Genomic DNA, 21,170 nt, shown 5'->3' on the forward strand with positions numbered 1-21,170 from the left:
GTCCCATGCCCGGACTGCCCAGACGATGGACGCGTGGTGGTTGGTCGGTACTTTTCAGCATTTCAGCGCGTTTCTTGGACTACCTTGGAGGTAGACAGAGTACCCGGTGCAACACATTGGGAAATTGTTTAAGCAAATAACAATCCTTTGGGCCACAAAACAAAATTCACATTTTGGCTAATCTCGATCGTCGCTCTCTGTCTCTCTCTTGCGCGCACCCGGACATCGGACAGGTAAATTGATTCAAGTTTTTTGCTTGGAGCAAACCAGGAAAGATAACGTTCGGATTTTTACTGGATCACCGGGTTGGATGCAAAAATTGCTTAGTTTTAATGTGGCTGATGTTGAATAAATGCAGCGAAGCGTTAGGGTCCTGTCAGCCAATTTAATATTCATATCTGCGATGAAAGAATCACACACTTTTGATTGGTTGATGTATCTAAATTGAATATACGAAATTGAGAGTTCGTATCACTTTCATTAATCACGACTGTTACTTGTCATATGTAGGGCAAGTATCCGGCGTCATCTGCCATCGAGCCGCTAATGCCCGTAACCGGTTGACTGAAACTCCCGCCTACGGAGATTTAAAAACGAGCTACTTTCGAAAACAATCGAATTTCTGTAGACATTACCATTATCGGAATCGCCGCAATCATCATCAAGAATCAGCCACTGCAGGCGATTTCGCCAGTCACCTGATCGCGGCTGTACGGGAGTCCGAACCGGCCAAGGTCTTTTGTATTGCAGCCGGTTCGTTCGGCTGACGTAAGTGACTTTCGCGTGCCCTACAATTGCCCACTATGGTAGCTTGTTTCTCACGAGTTTGGTTTTGGCAGGGCAACACCAGTTCGGGGTTCGCACGAAAGATCCTGACTGTGCCATGCAAAGATCCGACACCGAACTGCTGTCCTTCTATCTATCTAGTTACCTCTATTTCCGAACGTCCAAATCTGATTTACAACTCGATCCTCGCCGCCGATTTCCATTCATCTCGGAATCGAACGTGCAGATGCAATACCAGATTATAGATTATAAAGCTTCAGCTTCTTCAGACTGCGACTGCTTTTGGTCTGACGCGCGCGAAAAAAAAACGAAAAAAAAATACATATCCCGATCTGGCGTGGTGCCATAATTCAGCAGGATCGAGGTCGACTGATCGCGACTGGAATGGCAGAAACCATAAACATTTCTACACGCGGCTCGTTCGAGCACTTCTCGGGAAGGAATGGAAGTGCGGCAGTTCCGACTAATGGTTCTTTGTTTTGAGCACTCGGAACACATTGAATGAGAAGCGTCCGCAGACCCGCAGAGTCTTCCGCGAATTCGGTTGCACCCATATGAATCATCTAGGCTGGGCTCGAAAGCAGAGAAAAAAAGCCGAACAAGGCTTCGACGCATTACTAGGATTAAGTTAATAAATCTTGCCAAAGAGAAGCATTCCTTAGTCTTAGGAAGGATATTTTGCTACACATCCGGCCCCGTTCAGAATTCAATAGGATAATAATTTCTGATGTTGAATGGATCTTCCTTTGCTTTATACTACAACAACAGCAGGTGAAGGAAGATCATAAGTCAGAAACTTTGTGACACGTTTTCAGTGGTAAAAAAAATGCCATGGTCGTCATTCGGTTTTTCAATTCACTTTTCACTCCGCCAAGGCTGTTAGAAAACGGATAACGTCATCTAAAGCAGCCAACCCCGTGAGCGGGATGAAATTCACCGCACGTAGTTGAACACTTCGAATCAAACCGTCCAACTTACCAATCAATCAACGTATTCAATCATAGTTCATTTACTCCAATTTACACCGGACACGTTTCGCGACTAAGTCACACATCGATTGTGCAACATGTTTTTTTACAGCTCGGCTGACGTTTATGGCGTTCGCACGTCCCCAAGCGGACCGGGACCGGCAGAAATTACCGACTCCGTCCACGTCGGCATGCCAATAAAATCTCAAATGATACAATTTTGATGTCTACCGGGAGCGTGGACTGGAATAACACTCGCGCAGGAAGCGTGCATTGACGGGGCGTGTACTTCGTCTATTGCAGTGCGATGGTTGCGCGCCATCCAAACTCGTGAAGCATGTGCTGCTCCGGTAGGTTGTAATTCCTCCGGGATGTTTGAATTAGTGGAGCACAAGAGCTGGCAAGGTTGAACGAGAAACCGTGGCATGGGAAAATCGTGCCCGCGTGAGACACTTACCTATAGGTTGGCAGGCAATTTCATGAGCATGAACATAAAACCTAGCGCTGGGAGTTGCAATAAACGACTTCCAATAAACGCTTGCGGCATTCACGCTGCCATTAAGGTGAGATAATTTTCAAATCACATACTACGCAAACAATATAAAAGCAATAAATAAGCTTGTAATGCTAATAAAGGCAATAAAATTAAACACTTGTAACATGCTAACCGCCCAAATTTGTCGCTGGCCGTGAAACGGGCGTTAGGAAAAAAACTGATCGCTGCAAATAAAATTGTATTTTTACAAAATTTTATAAATTTTGTTTTATTTACAAATTTTTTTTTATTAAACTAGCAGGCCCTGTACAATTCGTAGCGTAATAATATTAGATTAGATGTAAATAAATCAAACTACTCAATTTTGAGTGATAAAAACAAAGTTATAATTTATTATTTATAAAACTTTTTCAGCTTTGAACTTGCCTCGATAACATTTGCCAGTACTTGTTCCTGTATTTTCTGCACTTATTGCTATACTTTCTGTACCAGTTCCTTAATTATCTGCACCTGTTCTTGTTTCTGTACTTGTTTCTGAATTTTTATATATCTGTTTCTGTACTTTCTGAATCTGTACCAGTTCCTGAATTTTATTTTCCTGTTCCAGTACCCAAGTAGCACGCGCTATTACACTGCAATTGCAGTAACTTATATGAAATAAATAAAAGTATGGACGCACTTTGATTTCGCTGTTAATAATTCACAAGTGTTAGATATTCAAATGTTATTCGATATACTGATAATATTAGACTACAACAACAGAATATTATTCTCAACATTTGCTACTTAGCCATTGTAGACTAGCTGGCGCACTTCACTTTCACGCACTTTCGTTCCTCATTAAATTCCATACAGACTTCTTGGCGCAAGTTTTGACACATTTTTCCAATCTTTTTCGAACTGTTGAATGGTTTCGGCTGCCGAGACATGTTTCCTAAGATGTACCTTCGTTAATGCCCTAAATTCCTCAATTGGTCGAAGTTGTGGGCAATTTGGTGGATTCATGTCTTTTGGGACGAAAGTGACATTTTTGGTAGTATACCATTCTACCGTTGATTTCGAGTAGTGGCAAGAAGCAAGATCTTGCCAGAAGACAACAGAATCCTTGTGGCTTCGAATCATGGGTAGAAGTCGTTTTTGTAAACATTCCTTGATGTATATTTCGCTGTTCATTGAAGCAGTGGTGATGAAGGATTTCGAAATCTTACCGCAGCTACAAATCGCTTGCCAGACCATAGCTTTCTTACCAAGTTTTTCTACTTCAATCGATGTCTCGGACTGGTTCAGCACTTGTCCTTCTCGCAATGTATAATTTTGTGGTCCCGGCAACGATTTGTAATCGAGTTTCACGTAGGTTTCGTCGTCCATGATTACGCAGTTCAAATTGCCAGCAAGAATCGTATTGTACAGCTTTCCAACCCTCGGCCTGATCGATGCTTCTTTTTTCGGACTACGTTTTGGTTGTATCTGCTTCTTATCACATTCCGAACTGAAACCTTTTTCTTTTGCTCGAACGCCTTCAGTATACGTTTATCCAACTGAGGGTTAGCAGGACCTCTCATTCGACCCGTTTTCGGTTTATCCTCACAGGTGTTATCCTCACCGAACTTCCTGATTGCAATTCGCACGGCTTTTTCACTTACTCCTTCCATTTAGCTATGTTTCTCAGTGACAGTCCGCGTTCTGTGCACCATTCGTACACAATTTTTCGACGTTGTTCTGCTGAAAGTCCACGCATTTCGAAACAAATTAATGAAAACGAATAAACAACTGCACAAGTGGTTAGAGAAGAGTGTAAACAACAGGACACAGCCATAAAAATTGACAGATTCTGAACCATTGCAAAATGGCAGCGGTTTTCTGTTGCGTCCATACTTTCTGGGACAGTCTATATGCAACGTGCATTATAACTGATATGTAACCTGAAAAGCGTAAGAGCTTGGGCGACTTACCGAGGGTTACGAAACAAGTTCTCAGTAGCGAATCCAACACGCACATTAGTCACAATGTTACAATTTGTTGATGTTTTTCCCATTCAAAATTTATGACCAAAGATTAGCATCCGATAATCAGGACTAAAATATAGAATTCAATCTTCTTTAAACTCACTATTTCTACTAAAAATCTTAGTGCTATTCGATATTTATGGTGAAGTTGTTCATTGTACTTATTGAGAACGTGGACCTTCAATATTCTGGTGTTTAGAACATTGACAGACAAACAATATTCATGTTTCTATTCCCGTCATATAAAATTTAGAGCTAAGAAGTCGAAATGGGTTCAGATACAGTCTATTTGTGATTAATAATAGCTTTTGATATACCAAAACTGAAACAGTTGACCAAACGCAATGTATAAAAATGCATTTTTTTTTTAAATTTAATGAGCATTTAATTTACTGGCCATAATGGTAGCCATTTGCATAAGTTTTTCCAAGCATACACTGCCGTGACAAAACGTACAAATAGAAAAAAAAGAGTTTTATTCGGATTTTGAGTGATAGTGCAGCTGTGGCAAGTGTGTGTTGTTTAGTAAAAAGTGTTATTTATTGAACATTGCTGATTCGCGAAAATAAAAAATATTCCAGCGACGGAAACTGTGAATTTACCACTCAAAATTAAACGACGTTAACGATGCGAATTTTCCGCCAAAAATTAAATGACATCAACCGATCGAAGCGCCATCTGCATATTATTGTCAGTTTTATTAGATTTATGTTATCAGATTCATATGGAATGAGCGGAAATCAAGTCAATCGTTGCAAAATTAACTACACACAATTTCTTTATACTAGAACAATTTTTTACTTATTCTACTTATTGATTTAATATTATTATCCGGAAAATGGACGGAAGCTTTCAACCGACACTGTATTTGTATCTCTGTTGCATCACAACGAATGCGGTAACCGTTTTGGTAGTGAAGTTTGAAAGTTATTTCGCGATCAAGAATCACACCGAGATCTTTTACATGCTCTGTTGGCGTGAGCGAGTGTCCTGAGATTTTGTAATCAAATAATATTGGTGAACTTTTAAGATGAAAAGAGATAATGCTGCATTTTTCGATACTTAATTTCAGAAAATTCTTGGTGCTCAAAATTTGAAATGTATCTCGCATTTTTTTCGAAACTCCAGTCAATCTAAGAGACTTTCAATAATTTGGAAAAGTTTAGTCTCATCAGCATAGTATAAACGGTATTCCGGCGGTAGTAGCCTTGTTACATTATTAATGAAGATAGAGAACATAAACGGACCTAGGATACTACCTTGAAGCACTCCTGATTCGACAAATAGGACTTAAACCATGTGACTCCACATGTAAAGATTCCAAGTAGCTCTATTTTTCCAAGAGAATTCCGTGATCAACGATGATATCGTACTCTGCCTCCGAAAAGGACAAGAAAAATGTCTCTACTTTGATCTGTAAGTCACGGACATTTTGGTAGTATATGCTAAATTTATTGAAAAAAAATTCACTGCTAGGTTCACAAAAACAATTGTACTCATCTGAGATAACAGACTGGAAACCTCTTCTACCCCCACCGACCGCAGGACCGGGATGATGATGATGGCGGATATCAGCAGCGAGCACGACTGAGTCGGGGAAATCAGGGACTTCCGTAATGCTTGATGTAGGGTGCCCCGGATCCACTAAAGTTGAATTCAGGTGGGAATGGTGGCTAAAAAGTGATTGAATATCAGGTACCGAATGCTCTGAATGAATAAAATACTCGCCTGGAGTAGCATGTCGGAAGCCCTCACTACCATCATCAACCACAGGACCGGGACGATAACGATGGTGGATGTCAGCGGAGAGCGCGACTGGGTCGGGTTGTAGGGAGACTTCCTTAATGCTCAATGCGGGGTATCTCGGGTCAGCACCGGGTGAAGCTTTCCTATTAGAGAACTACCATTCTCGAACAAAGAACTCTTGATCATTCATTCTTTCGCAAAAACTGTTTCAGCTAATTCTCGTAGGCTACCAGCGATTCACAAGAATATATTCCGCCCTGTGCCAAAATCACGTAAGATGGAATCGTATGTAGTACTCGCACCCTGTTCCGGATACCGGTAAAAACAATTCGACACACTTCCCTTCCGATGGAAGAATTTCTCCGTACTGTGACATATTTTCTCGAATTTAATGCTTATTGACCTGCAGAAAGAGGTTATGTACACGCACTTTTATAACATCTACCACGTACCAGTGATAGTATTTCACTAGAGTGATACACCAGCGTGTAAGTTTCATACCTGCACTAAGGATGCAGCCGGCGAACACCGCACAAAAACAAAAGCGCACCTCTCCTCAGTGTCGAATAGAAAGACACTCTACTCTCGCCTAGATACACTCAAGTGTGCACTGGTGCATGCACTGGTGAGCGAATACTTCAGTGATTTGTATTAATTCTTAGACAGCAGAGTTTTCCTTTCTATGAAAATCTTTACTGCTGTAGTAAAAAACGAAAATTCAACGATAAACGATACGATAACCAGAGTCCACCCCGGTGTGTACATTTCGGTGAAAATATCTGCGTCTACCTAAAAGAATTTGAAAGCTCGTCTTTAGCACTTTGGTGCGATCCTGTGCTAGAAGTAAAGGAAAATAAACCCGCGCTTCCATGATGCGAACACACTGTATAGACAGTGGTGTATGTGAGTAAAAGAAAAGAGCTCTCGGTGATTTTGTCAGTGCGAGGGAAGAAATAACTATTGCGTTTTCGTCACACAGAGGATATTGACATCTCTGCCACGTACACAGGACATTTCGTTCACATCTGAATATGATAGGTACACTGAGCTACAAGTCTTGTTGATATGTAATATGTATACTTCTTTTACGTCCTGATGCATTCGTTTTTTCAGCAAGATTGCAATTTTGTTCGCTGCAATTTTAACTTTTCAGCGCAAGGAATCAATACAAATTGAGTTTGGTCGCGAAGGCAAAGGGCAGGCTTTTGTAGATCGTATTTACTAATTTCGAATACGCTATTGTTCACTGAATTGTATCGATTATGTTTTTGTCGGTTTTCGCCGATGCCTAACATTTCGGGGCGAAGGAAGTGTTAAAATTTTTGAAGAAATTTTTGATTTGGCAAGAATGTGAACGAGAATGAATAGAATATGTACGAGAAAAATATCAACGAAAGCCGCATCTACCATATATCAGAAGCCACGAATCACGAACTCTGTTTTGTCCGAATTTGGCCTCTTGTCGCTATACGGCACCCATCCTGGCATGACATAAAGTACGTACTGAAATCAGGCAATTCACTTAACAGTCCAAAACTACGCCAAATTGAAATATACTAGACTCTAGTTAAGCGGAAACTCCTTGAAACTAAGAAGAAAAAAATGGTACCAATGAATACAAGGGAAGATGGAAAATCGTCACCGCGGGTGCATCTGAGGATTAATATCGTAATCAACTGTTTCGAATGTACATATAACTCTATTATTCATAAATAAACAACCAATTGTTTTTTTTTTAATTAAAGGGTGTAGAACTCAAGCTGCATCACTTTCAAATGACTGTAACTTTTTACCGATTGGATATTTCAAATTAGAACTTTGACTGAAACTATTAGCTCAATGTACGCAGGTTGTTACTTATGTATTTAACCTTTGCAACTTATCCCGGTGGATTTGACATTTCCACCATAAAGTTTGACATTTTTAACCAATACCATTTTCAGAACACTCGGCCATTTGAGCGCTGTTTGTTTTATTTACAGTGAGTTGAAATTTTTACCTCAACAAATAAATGGAATTAAATCAAGAACATTTTCCTGTACAATGATTTATTACGATTTTCATCGTGTATTATCAAGACAAAAGTGCTTCAATGTTCGAATTTTGGCAGTGTATTACCATCCTATGCGACTGTAAAAAAACGGGTACAACGCATTCAATCGTGGTCGTAGTTCGCTTGCTGATGAATTCAAAGAAGGTTTTCCAAAATCAGTTTTTTATCAGAAAATATTGATGCTGTGAAACATCTGATAATGGAATAATGCCATGTGACGTTTCGTGAAATGGAGCCAGCCGTGGGCATTAGTGTGAAAAGCTTATATGTTATTTTGCATAAACATTTAGTCGTGCAAAAAAAAATGTTCACGTTAGATCCCACATAATTTGATAATCGCTCAAAAAAAGACTCGTGTCGATTGGTGCAAAGAAATGCTGAAAAAATTCAATCGTTCTGCTTAAAATTTGGTGTGTAACATTTACACAGGTGACGAAACATGGATTTACTCATATGAGCCCGAAACTAAACAGTAGTCGACTGTATGGATGTTCCAAGAAGAATCAAATCCAGCAAAAATTGTTCGCTCTCGAAGCTCTTCAAAGAAAATGGTGGCTTGTGTTTTTGGTATAAACGGACATATCGCTACCGTTGCTTTATTTTTTTCATTTGTTTGCCAGAAGTTGTTCGTGAAAATAGGGAAAAAAACGCAAGACGCAAAATTATTCTTTCACGATAATGCACACTCTCAAATATCGGCTCAAACGTCGAATTGATGACCCACCCGCCGTATAGTCCTGACTTGACACCTAACGACTTCTATTTGTTCCCTTCCACGAAGAATAAACTGCGTGGAGAGCGATTCAATACTCCTGAAGAAGCTGTTGAAGCGTTCAAGAACCATTTTTTGGGGAGTACCTGAAGAAGAGTAGAAAAAAGACGGGTGGGTAATGTCAGAGACATTACCGGATGACGTGAACATGAAGAAAATGAATGGTTCAGTTTCTTTGATATTAAGGAATCTGAATTCTGGACCTTGGTTTCTGGAACCAAATTTTGAAGCCGAATGCTAGAACTGAATTTTGAATCTGAATTCTCAATTTTGATGCTAGATTTTGGAACTGAATTCTAGAACTTCATTTTGGATTGCTGAACTGATTACTAAATCTGTGTTGTGGAACTAAATTCGAGACCAGGATTCTGGCTCGGCACTGAATTCTCAAGTTGAATCCTAGTAATGTACTCTGGACCTATATTCTACAGCTGAGTGTTAGCTACGGAATTCCGGTTCAGGATTCAGTTCTGAAATTCGGATCCCGAACTCAGCTCCGAAATTCAAATTAGTTCAGTTAAAAAATCTTCAGGTTCTATTTCCTGATTTCAGTTATTCTTCTAGATTGTAGAACTGAATTCTTTAACCAAATTCTAACTTTTCACTGAACTGAATTTTGAACATGGATTTCTGGAGTGTATTTTTGAACTGAATTCTGTAAATACAATTGAATTTTTAATCTGAATTATAATCCTGACCTTCGGACTGAAGTTCCAGAACTTCAGGTTCAGAACTCAGTTTCAGGATTCTGATACTGAATTCTGAACTCCGGACAGAAACTTTGAAACTGAATTCTGGTCTGATACGCATCTTCAGTTCCAGAATTCAGTTTCAAGATTCAGATCTAAGTCCAGTCATTTCTGAAATTTAGTTCTAGAGCCAAAGTCTAGAATCGAGACCATGATCTCAGCTATAGAATCCAGGCGCAGAATCAAGTTCTAAAATTCGGTTTCAGCTACAGATTCAGAATTCTGGAACTCTGGATTCTGGCCTTAGATTCTGGACGAGGAATTAAAGTTATGATCTGGGTTGTGGAAATGAAAAAGAAAATTTGGTCTTGGATTCTTAATCTGATATCCAGAAGTGAGCTCTAGAACTGGAATTCAGAACTGAGTTTTAGAACTGTGGTTACCACATGCTACTGAAAATTCTATCACACATTGCTGATCACATCTCCAATAACGAGGAGAGAAAATTATGTTAAATGGAACAAAAGATATTCGCGATCAAAAACTTACCACTCACCCATTAAATAAGCTCTTGAAAGGCGCTCCATAGTAAAGTGAGACGTATTTACGTCAAAAAAGCCGAGAAAAGTATGCGAAAGTTTTCTAATTAGAATCTATAAGATTGTAAACCTTCACTAAACTAATAATTTTTACTTCCGATTTGCATATTTCAATAAATAAGTAATTCCAAATGTTCTTGAGATAACGTTTAGAGCCCTTTGAAGGGCTGATTTTGTAGACTGTTCCCCATCTTTGTTCATTTTTCGTTGTTTTTTTTCTCCAATGCAAACGACTGGCAGCTAGATGACGCAATCGCTCTTGTTTGAAGTGAAACTCACACTGCAAATGATGTACAAAAAAAACCGTCACGCAGCAGAACTGAATGCTTGATTCTGCATCTAGAACTAAATTATAAAATTTTATTTAGAAGCTGAATTTTCGATACTGGAACTGAAACTGAGCTGTGGACCTCAACCAACCGAAATGATGCACTTGCTTCATTTCCTGTTCAGTCAACTGCGCAGACAAGAATGAACGAAATATATAAAGTGTTACCATTCTTTACCTATCCAGTAGGTAACGCAGAAATGAGATGTTACTTACTACATCAAAATCGTCGGCTCGGGTAAGAGAAAGGCAAACACGCGTCATAAGTTTTCTTCTTTCATACTCGTTGATACCAAACAATTCAGAAAAATTTATTTTTGAATAGTTTGTGATTATGTCATACAATTGAAAATGTTATTATTAATTGATGACCATATTTCAGATGGGATTTAGCGGAAATGATGTTGATACGTTAGATACAACAAGAGATATTCATAATCAAAAACTTATAACTCTCTCAGAGAGTAAATTTTTAAAAGCCGCCCCATAGTAAAGTAAGTCGTATTCACGACAAAATGTTATCAAAATTTGTTCAAGCGTATGCAAAAGTATATTGATCATCTAGGGGGATATTTTGAAAAACAATAAAACCTTTTCCGATCAGATATAATACTGTTTTCATTGGTAGTCTAAATACAAAAACACAACCCTCGTTTAATGTTTACATTGTGTAGGTAAAAGTAGAAGTTTTGCAGTCGGAAAAACAGCAGTAGCGTATACAAATTTCGCTCGCGCACCTTGAAAATCCGGATCTCCCGAAACGTGTCATCGACAGGAAGCAGGGAATTGCACGATCTACGGTATCTCGTGTTTTAATCCGGTACAACGAACGTTTAACTGTTGATCGAAAAGAATAAAGTGGCCAAAACGAATTTTCTTATAGTGAAAAGAATCACAAGAAAAAAGTTTGAGCTTTCAAAAGGAATCCAAACAGCTCTGTAAGAGATGTGGTGAAAAAAACTGCATTTGAGTAAAACTCTCGTGCAAGGCGCGGAAAAACGTAAAGGACTACTCTGTACAAAAGGCACCAAGTCGTAAAGAACGCCAGAATGCGATTGGAAAATCACGTGCACGTAAGCTCTAAACACAGATGTTAATGCCCTAATATATACGTAAAGGAATGCCTCAATAAATGTCTACTGCAACTTCTAAAGCACCATAATTGCCTATCGCTTTTCTGGCCAAATTTCGCCTCGTGCCATTACTCGAAAGATTTTTTTGAGTGGTACACGGCAAATGAGGTCAGTCCCTCGAACCTCCGGAACTACTGAGTTCGTACACCTGTAAATTTAATTTTTGCTGTTATTATTTTTGAGTCCAAAATTTAACGTGGACCGACTCTAGCTTTGGGCAAATTGAGTTCTTTAGCATCATTAGCCTCAGTTCCCCAGACAATAATAAACGTTGAACCATTGAAATGTGTAGTATCTCAAAATTAACAACAATTAGAGTTAAATTTATTCACAACCCCACCGCATTTCGGAATTGCTCCAGCAATCAAAACCATGACACTTCCAACCCGCTGCTGCTTGAAAGAACCGAAACGCGCAGCTTCATTTGCATCATAATACCTACTCGATAACGGCCATCGGTCGGATCAAAAACGGTGATTTGGCATCTAAGCCGGGTCGTCAAAAAAATGGAAACGACACACCAAACGTCGCTTGCGCCTGGTCGGGCCGGGCCGGGTTCGGCGCGACCCACATTATCATATAAGATTATAAACAATGCGTCGATTTTTTGTTTTCCTTCTTTCCAATATGGAAATATAATCGCCATACACGCGCACAGTTTTTACTTCGGTTTGTTTTGGGGAGCCGGGGGATTTTAATTCGTCAATTTACAAGCACGCGCAACCGTCGGCGGAAAATACCTGGCTGCCACCGCTCGGGCTAAACAAACGATAGGCTTAAAAAGTGTTGATTTGCGCGGCGGCTGGTGTCTGTTTATCTACCAGCCTCTGACAGCCGGCCGACGGAGTCTCGAATTACGACGCGCTTCGGTAGCGGCACGGTTCCCCCAGCATTCTCTCTCTCTCTCTCTTCCCGGTAGTCGGCTTCGAAATAGAAATAACAAAATCGTCTATTCGGCTAACGATTCCGGCGGATGATCCTCCAACGCTTCATTAGAGCTTGATGGAACGCTGCGCTGTGGTGCCGTGGTGGGAGTTAACGATTTCTGGATGCTGATAGATGGCCCTCGCCAATCATGCCATCAACATCGATTATCGACTAATATTTTTCAATCAATTTGTGAATTTACTCAAAGAAGATCTCTGCATTGAATTCCATCGCCACTACCACCACCACCACCACCGACAAGCGGCAAGCGGCACGCTGACTAACGCCAAAACGACCGTGAGAGAACAAACCTGCGCAATGACATTTAAAATTGGCACGCTGGAAAAAACGGGTGAACGCGTAACTGCAAACTCTGCAGCTGCATGTTCCGAAACATTAAAATATCTCCTCCATTTACCGAGCGATGCGCGATTGTCTTTTTGCTTGTTCTTGAGGCGAAGAGGTACCGCACTAAATCACAAAACCTTTTGGAGTCTCATCGGTGATGGGAAGGGGAGGGGGAGGTGGTTTCGCATCGGGCGAGTATTTGTCGTGGCTGGTGACGCGACTCGAGAATTTCTTACGCGAGCCTTCAGGGGGAAGGATAGCGGGTCAAAAACTTGAAGAAGGTCAAAATTGTTCACTCATAGCGAAATTCTAGGGAGTCCCTCCGAAGCAGAAACGCGACAAAAATTCTTAAAGCGTAGAAATTTTGCCAACCAGAAAATATTCTGCTAAAATTTCCCAAACAATCCCAATGTCATACCTTCCTAAAAGGAAGTCACGAAAAGAGACAAGCAAAACGATTGCTTTTTATGACATTCATATATCTATCCCAAGAATGGAAGCAACATGCTTTGAACCTCCGAAGTGTTTCTTCTTCCGCGTCGTCGACTTTTTCGCATCGGGGATTCTATCGCCTTGTTGGCAGCAAGTCCGAGGATCACTCGCTAGGTCCGTCCCGTCATCATCAACTAACTTCAGGAAAAGGGTTCCACACGAATCCGGGCATTCCGATTCATTTATCCTTTCGTTTCCCTTAGATTATTGTAGTTTTTTCTTTGCTGCTGTTGTTATTATTACGGTTGGACCCGAGCGTGAATTGCATTTTAAATTCTTACCTTTTCGTTTGCCCAAAATCGCTGGTATTTATGACTCTGTTCGTTCAGGACTCCGCTGCACACGCGCCCTTGAGCCGGAAAACCACACGAGGCTGTGCCAATAAATGTTGATAGGTTGTGTACAAAAAAAAACCTAAGGGAAAATTTGCCTTGCCATCCTCGGAGACGGATAAGACGACCGCCAAAACAAAAAGCAAGGTTCTGCAAGCTGCACATTCCGTCGTTTCGCGGTTAAGTTATGAAATGTTTTTGACAAAACGATCGTTTACTGATTGCTGTTTAATTGCGTTAATTTTAATTTGTACCAACCGACCTCGGTGGAATAATTCATGGGCAGAGTGTCTCAACAGAACTGCCGGAATGCGGCTGCTGGTCATTAAGCAGAAGCAGATTATCTTGGATACAGGAGAATTCGCGTACAATAGTAAGCGCGATAACATAAACTGAACCAGAAAAGGTGATGGCTGCAGTATGGCTTGTACGACGATCGTTTTCCATGCAGCTCATCAGAGATCGATTCTCGATACCTAGAGTTCAGAACTGGCACGTTCCTCTAGTTATTTAGAAATTTATGCCTTGTCTATCTAGACTTGCATGAGTTATAAATCGATTTTGGCTCTTGGCTCTTGGCTTTTGGCTTTTGGCTCTTGGCTCTTGGCTCTTGGCTCTTGGCTCTTGGCTCTTGGCTCTTGGCTCTTGGCTCTTGGCTCTTGGCTCTTGGCTCTTGACTCTTGGCTCTTGGCTCTTGGCTTTTGGCTTTTGGCTCTTGGCTCTTGGCTCTTGGCTCTTGGCTCTTGGCTCTTGGCTCTTGGCTCTTGGCTCTTGGCTCTTGGCTCTTGGTTCTTGGTTCTTGGCTCTTGGCTCTTGGCTCTTGGCTCTTGGCTCTTGGCTCTTGGCTCTTGGCTCTTGGCTCTTGGCTCTTGGCTCTTGGCTCTTGGCTCTTGGCTCTTGGCTCTTGGCTCTTGGCTCTTGGCTCTTGGCTCTTGGCTCTTGGCTCTTGGCTCTTGGCTCTTGGCTCTTGGCTCTTGGCTCTTGGCTCTTGGCTCTTGACTCTTGGCTCTTGGCTCTTGGCTCTTGGCTCTTGGTTCTTGGCTCTTGGCTCTTGGCTCTTGGCTCTTGGCTCTTGGCTCTTGGCTCTTGGCTCTTGGCTCTTGGCTCTTGGCTCTTGGCTCTTGGCTCTTGGCTCTTGGCTCTTGGCTCTTGGCTCTTGGCTCTTGGCTCTTGGCTCTTGGCTCTTGGCTCTTGGCTCTTGGCTCTTGGCTCTTGGCTCTTGACTCTTGGCTCTTGGCTCTTGGCTCTTGGCTCTTGGCTCTTGGCTCTTGGCTCTTGGCTCTTGGCTCTTGGCTCTTGGCTCTTGGTTCTTGGCTCTTGGCTCTTGGCTCTTGGCTCTTGGCTCTTGGCTCTTGGCTCTTGGCTCTTGGCTCTTGGTTCTTGGTTCTTGGCTCTTGGCACTTGGCTCTTGGCTCTTGGCTCTTGGCTCTTGGCTCTTGGCTCATGGCTCTTGAATCTTTTGAATTCTGGTTATTTGGCTCTTTTCGCTCTTTCTGACTATTTTCGCCTTTTTGGCTCTATTCGCACTTTTTACTATTTTCGCACTTTTGGTTTGTCTCGAACTTTTGGCTCGTTCGGCTTTTGGACTTTTCAAGGCTCTTTTGATACTTTTGCCTCTTTTGGAACTTTTGTGGCTGAGGTTTGTGGCTTTTCGATTCCAGGTTCGGGAGCTTTTATGGCTGAAGTTTGTGTCTTTTTGGTTCTAGGCTCTTTTGACTCTTTTTTTATCTCTTTCGGTTATTGGTTTTATTGGCTCTTGGCCCTTTTGGTTCTTAGTTCTTTTGGTGCTTGACCAGTGTAGTAAAATTTCATTCAATTCAATTGAAACTTAACTTGGAACACATTGACGATTTCTCTACTGCAGTAAACTTTACTCTCTGACACACACAATGTCTGCTGACGGCCCGAACGGTCCGCATTCAGTTCATCACTCGTTTCTCTTCAATCGAGGCTCAGTTTATCAACCGTCAGTTGATCTCTTGAAGTAACAAAATATCTCTTTCAATAGTGTGAGAGTGGCCTTCAAATGAGGTTCATGTAAACATTCGATTGGTTCAAGATAAAAGATGAAAGACAAACCAGATAGCTGAAATATCAATCACAGAATACACATAAATTAATTGTTTCTTCCTTCAGTTTTCATTTTTAATACTTTACTCCATTTATAATTCTATTCGTTCGAACTTGCTTACTACCGAGAGCGAAGACAATGAAGACTACTTGGCACTTGAAACTGAGCAAGCAAAACTTCAAATGACTAGGTACGATTATTCAACTGACGATGAATTCTGGGAGCTTCACTTGAAAATGGCAGCAAAAGTGAAATGAATTAGTAGGGATATGCTGACGGTCAGCGGCCATAAATTTCATTTTCATCTTATATTATTCGATTGAAAATGAAATTTTACCGCACTGTGCTTGACTCTTTTGTTTCTTGGCGTTTTTGGTTCCTGGTTATAAGGCACCGGTAATTCTTTTTCCTCTTTTAGTGCTTTCGGCTCTTTTGACTCTTTTAGCGTTTTTGGGACTTTTGGCTCTTTTATCACTTTCGGATCATTTGTGGCTAAGGTTTGTGGTTTTTTGGTTTCTGGTTTTTTGGGTTTTGACGTTTTTGGTAACAGACTATTAGGCTCTTTTAGCTCTATTCGCTCTTTTTGCTGTTTAGCTCTTTTCGCACGTTTCGCTCTATCAGCTTTTTCTACTTTTTGGGTTTGTTTGCTTCTCTGATTCTTTTGGTACTTTTATGGTAGAACTCTTAGTACTTCACTCTGGGCTTCTTGCGAACTTCGTTCTTGCCTCTGTGCCTCATTCGCTAATTTTTGGCTCTTTTTTCTTTTCTAAAATTTTCGGCTCTTTTGGCTCTTTCTGTACTTTCGACTGCTTATCATTTTTTAGATTTTTTGGTACTTTTGTGGCTGAATGTTGTGGTTTTTTGATTTTAAGCTCTTTTGTTTGTTGGTTCTTTTCACTCTTTCTGTTCTTTTGGCACGGTTGGGACTTTTGGATGTTTTGACTTTTTTACCGCTTTTGACTCTTTTAGCTTTTTTGCTCGTTAGGCTCTTTTGGCTCTTCTGGCTCTTTTGGCTCTTTTGGCTCTTTTTGGCTCTTTTGGCTCTTTTGGTTCTTTTGGCTCTTTTGGCTCTTTTGGCTCTTTTGGCTCTTTTGGCTCTTTTGGCTCTTTTTGCTCTTTTGGCTCTTTTTGCTCTTTATTCAATTTTGGCTATTTTTGCACTTTTGACTCTTTTGGTTCTTTTGGCTCTTTTGGCTCTTTTGGCTCTTTTGGCTCTTTTGGCTCTTTTGGCTCTTTTGGCTCTTTCGACTCTTTTGGCTCTTTTGGCTCTTTTGGTTTTTTTGGCTCTTTTGGCTCTTTTGGCTCATTTGGTTCTATTGGCGCTTTTAACTCTTTTTTGCTTATTTGGCTCTTTTGGCTCTTTTGGCTCTTTTGGCTCTTTTGGCTCTTTTGGCTCTTTTGGCTCTTTTGGCTCTTTTGGCTCTTCTGGCTCTTTTGGATCTTTTGGCTCTTTTGGCTCTTTTGGTTCTTTTGGCTCTTTTGGCTCTTTTGGCTCTTTTGGCTCTTTTGGCTCTTTTGGCTCTTTGGCTCTTTTAGCTCTTCTGATTCTTTTGTCTCTTTTAGCTCTTTTGGCTCTTTCGGCTCTTTTTAATCTCTTTGCTATTTTGACTTCATGCGGTCTGCGCTCTTGACCCTAGACTGTGGACTTTATGCGAATCTCCGAAGTTATGTGGCTTTCTCGGTTGATTCCCAAAGTTTCGCGGTATTTTGTTGGACATTTCCGAAATTATGCGTCTTTTATGCGGATTTCCGGAGTAGAACTTTTTTCGGTTTGGATTCTCGTAGTTATAAGGTTTTTCAAAGTACAAAAATGAACAAAGCATCGAATTTTTCCAGCAGAAAATTTATTCGTTATTTTCTAGGTTCTAGGCTATTTTGTTTCTTGGCCCTTTTCACTCTTTCTATTCTTTTGGCACTTTCGACTCGTTTGACTCTTTTGGGACTTTTGGATCTTTTGGTTTATTCAAATCTTTTGTTTTTTTTTTGTCTGTTTTGCTCTTTTGACTCTTTAAACTGCTTTTACCGCTTCTTTTCTTTGGCTCTTTAATCTCTTTTAGCTCTTTCAGCTCTTTTGCCTCTTCTAACTCTTTAAGCTGTTTTAGCTTTTTTAGCTCTTTTAACTCTTTTCGCTCTATTAGCTCTTTTAGTTTTTTTAGCTCTTTTAGCTTTTGTAGCTCTTTTAGCTCGTTTAGCTCTTTTTTCTATTTTAGCTCTTTTAGCTCTTTTAGCTCTTTTTTTGCTTTTTTAGCTTCTTTAGCTCTTTTAGCTCTTTTAGCTCTTTTAGCTCTTTTAGCTCTTTTAGCTCTTTTAGCTCTTTTAGCTCTTTTAGCTCTTTTAGCTCTTTTAGCTCTTTTAGCTCTTTTAGCTCTTTTAGATCTTTTAGCTCTTTTAACTCTTTCAGCTCTTTTAGCTCTTTTAGCTTTTTTAGTTCTTTTAGCTCTTTTCGCTCTTTTAGCTCTTCTAGCTCTTTTAGCTCTTTTAGCTCTTTAGTTTCATGCGAACTTCGCTGTTACCTCTAGACTCTGGACTTCATGCAGCTCTCCGAAGTTATTCGGTTTTTTTCTGTAGATTCCCTAAGTTATGTTATATGGTATTTTTATAACATTTCCGAGGTTATGCGTTTTTTAAGCCGATTACCGAAGTGGAACCTTTATTTCTTCTCGGATTCCCGTAGTTTTTAACGTACAAAAAATTAACAAAGGATTGAATTTTTTCCAGCGGTAAAATTATTCGTTATTTTCCTCGTTCTGCGATTTTTAACTCCTGCAGAACATATAACATATCACTGAATGAGTCGTGTGACTAACTCAGAAAAATACCATTGATTTTATACATCAATGTAATCTCCATCTAGGCTCAATCATTCCAACGCTTCTCTAACTTTTCGGTTCTGTGCTTGTAAAATAATTTTTCTTTTACCTCAAAATAGGCTTCACATTCAGCAATTGCTTCTTCATTTGATTTGAATTTCCTTCCAGTGAGTAATTTTTTTAGATAAACGAATAGCCAGTAGTCGCTGTGGGGCAGATCTGGGATATACGGTGGATGAGGATTTTGTGTAATTCGTTCAATTTATCCTTCACTGCCATCGACTTGTGAATCGGACTTTTTCATGATGTTTGCCTTCAAAATACCTAACAACGCTATGAAGTTTTCGCTATTGATTATTTTTCCCATTTCAAGACAGTCGGCGAAGATTACACAATATGCATCTCGAAATACTGATACCACGACCTTCCCAGCTGACTGTTACGCCTATGGATGCTTCAAAAGTGATTCACCGGCTGCAGTCCACTCCGATGATGATCGTTTAGATTCCGGAGTGAAGTTATGGATCCATATTTCATCCATTGTCACATATCGACACAAGAAATCTGATTTATTACGACCAGAACGTTCACCATCATCGGTGTCTGTACGACCACGTTCAAATTTATCAAACCAATGACAAATGGTCCGTTTTAGAAAGAGCAGAATTCGGATAACACTTTTGAATTCTTTGCAGAGCTTGTACAGATTTTTTCCATCGAGAAGCAGTGATATAAAAGGTGATTTTTTTGAGGTTAGGATTTTCATGCATTAGTATTTGCTCAGATTTTTTGAGGTTATGATTTTCATGCATTATTATTTGCTCAGTATGCTCTGACATTTCATCATGAATAGACTTACTAACGAGCAACGCTTGCAAATCATTGAATTTTATTACCAAAATCAGTGTTCGGTTCGAAATGTGTTTCGCGCTTTACGCCCGATTTATGGTCTACATAATTCTGGTTGAATGGCTACGTAAATAAGCAAAATTGCCGCATTTGGAGTGAAGAGCAACCAGAAGCCGTTCAAGAACTGCCCATGCATCCCGAAAAATGCACTGTTTGGTGTGGTTTGTACGCTGGTGGAATCATTGGACCGTATTTTTTTCAAAGATGCTGTTGGACGCAACGTTACAGTGAATGGCGATCGCTATCGTTCGATGCTAACAAACTTTTTGTTGCCAAAAATGGAAGAACTGAACTTGGTTGACATGTGGTTTCAACAAGATGGCGCTACATGCCACACAGCTCGCGATTCTATGGCCATTTTGAGGGAAAACTTCGGAGAACAATTCATCTCAAGAAATGGACCGGTAAGTTGGCCACCAAGATCATGCGATTTGACGCCTTTAGACTATTTTTTGTGGGGCTACGTCAAGTCTAAAGTCTACAGAAATAAGCCAGTAACTATTCCAGCTTTGGAAGACAACATTTCCGAAGAAATTCGGGCTATTCCGGCCGAAATGCTCGAAAAAGTTGCCCAAAATTGGACTTTCCGAATGGACCACCTAAGACGCAGCCGCTATCAACATTTAAATGAAATTATCTTCAAAAAGTAAATGTCATGTACCAATCTAACGTTTAAAATAAAGAACCGATGAGATTTTGCAAATTTTATGCGTTTTATTGTTTAAAAAAGTTCTCAAGCTCTTAAAAAATCACCCTTTATTAAAATATGAAATTGTTTTGATAATCAAAAAAATAGTAGCTTACTGGATTACCAATAAGTTATGACTGACTACAGTCATAACAGTAATCGAAATGGAAATTTTTAATCCATCGTCTGGTGTTGAAATTAATACTTCAGATACATACTGTTTTCATCAATTTTTATAACGTCCAAACGATTGTACTCTTCATTTTGAAACGTTATAAAAAGCAGTGTTCAACAATCTAAGAGACTGCAAAGCCGGAAAAGTTTCCGTTGAACAGATACAATCTTAACAACAATCAATCGCTCATATAAACTTAAATCATTGTAAAACAGTTTAAATAAAGCATTTTATTTATTTCTAAACTAATATAAATATTACTTTCAAGACACAAAAACAGTCGCTAATCAGAATATCAACGTCTTCACAATTTCTTAATTTTATTTTCTTCATTGCGTGTTGCAAAACCACCAAACTCTTTTTTGCACAGCTTTTTTGTGCTGCTCATTATTATTCCGATAACATAAATTACTGGATCAAAAACCAACAATAAACCCTTGAATCCCGGCATGCCTTCGATTTCGCCGACTATGCAAACATTTCGGGATCATTTTCGCTGGCCATCGAAAACACCTGCCTCGCAAATAAGCGATTTTCGACTCTGGCGAATGGGCATCATTACGAATTCTATGGCGTCTGTTGATATTCAACAAATTATTCCGACACCTTTTAAATTATTGACTCCAAATCAATAGCCCTATTCAAATTTCCGACCACATATTTACCTAATTTCTCGACATCAGTCTCTAATTAGCCAAATGAAGAGAGGCCAGCCATAAAAAAAAACTTGTGTCCCAGCAGCACGCCAAATGTTCCAATCCCAAAATTGGGGAGTGGCTCGCCCTTTCGCATGCTTTCTCGGGCTCTGGCCTCCGATCCGGTCGCGTCAAATCCCCCGAAAA

This window comes from Malaya genurostris, chromosome 3 (genome assembly GCF_030247185.1).
Source record: "Malaya genurostris strain Urasoe2022 chromosome 3, Malgen_1.1, whole genome shotgun sequence".
NCBI classification, from domain to species: domain Eukaryota; kingdom Metazoa; phylum Arthropoda; class Insecta; order Diptera; family Culicidae; genus Malaya; species Malaya genurostris.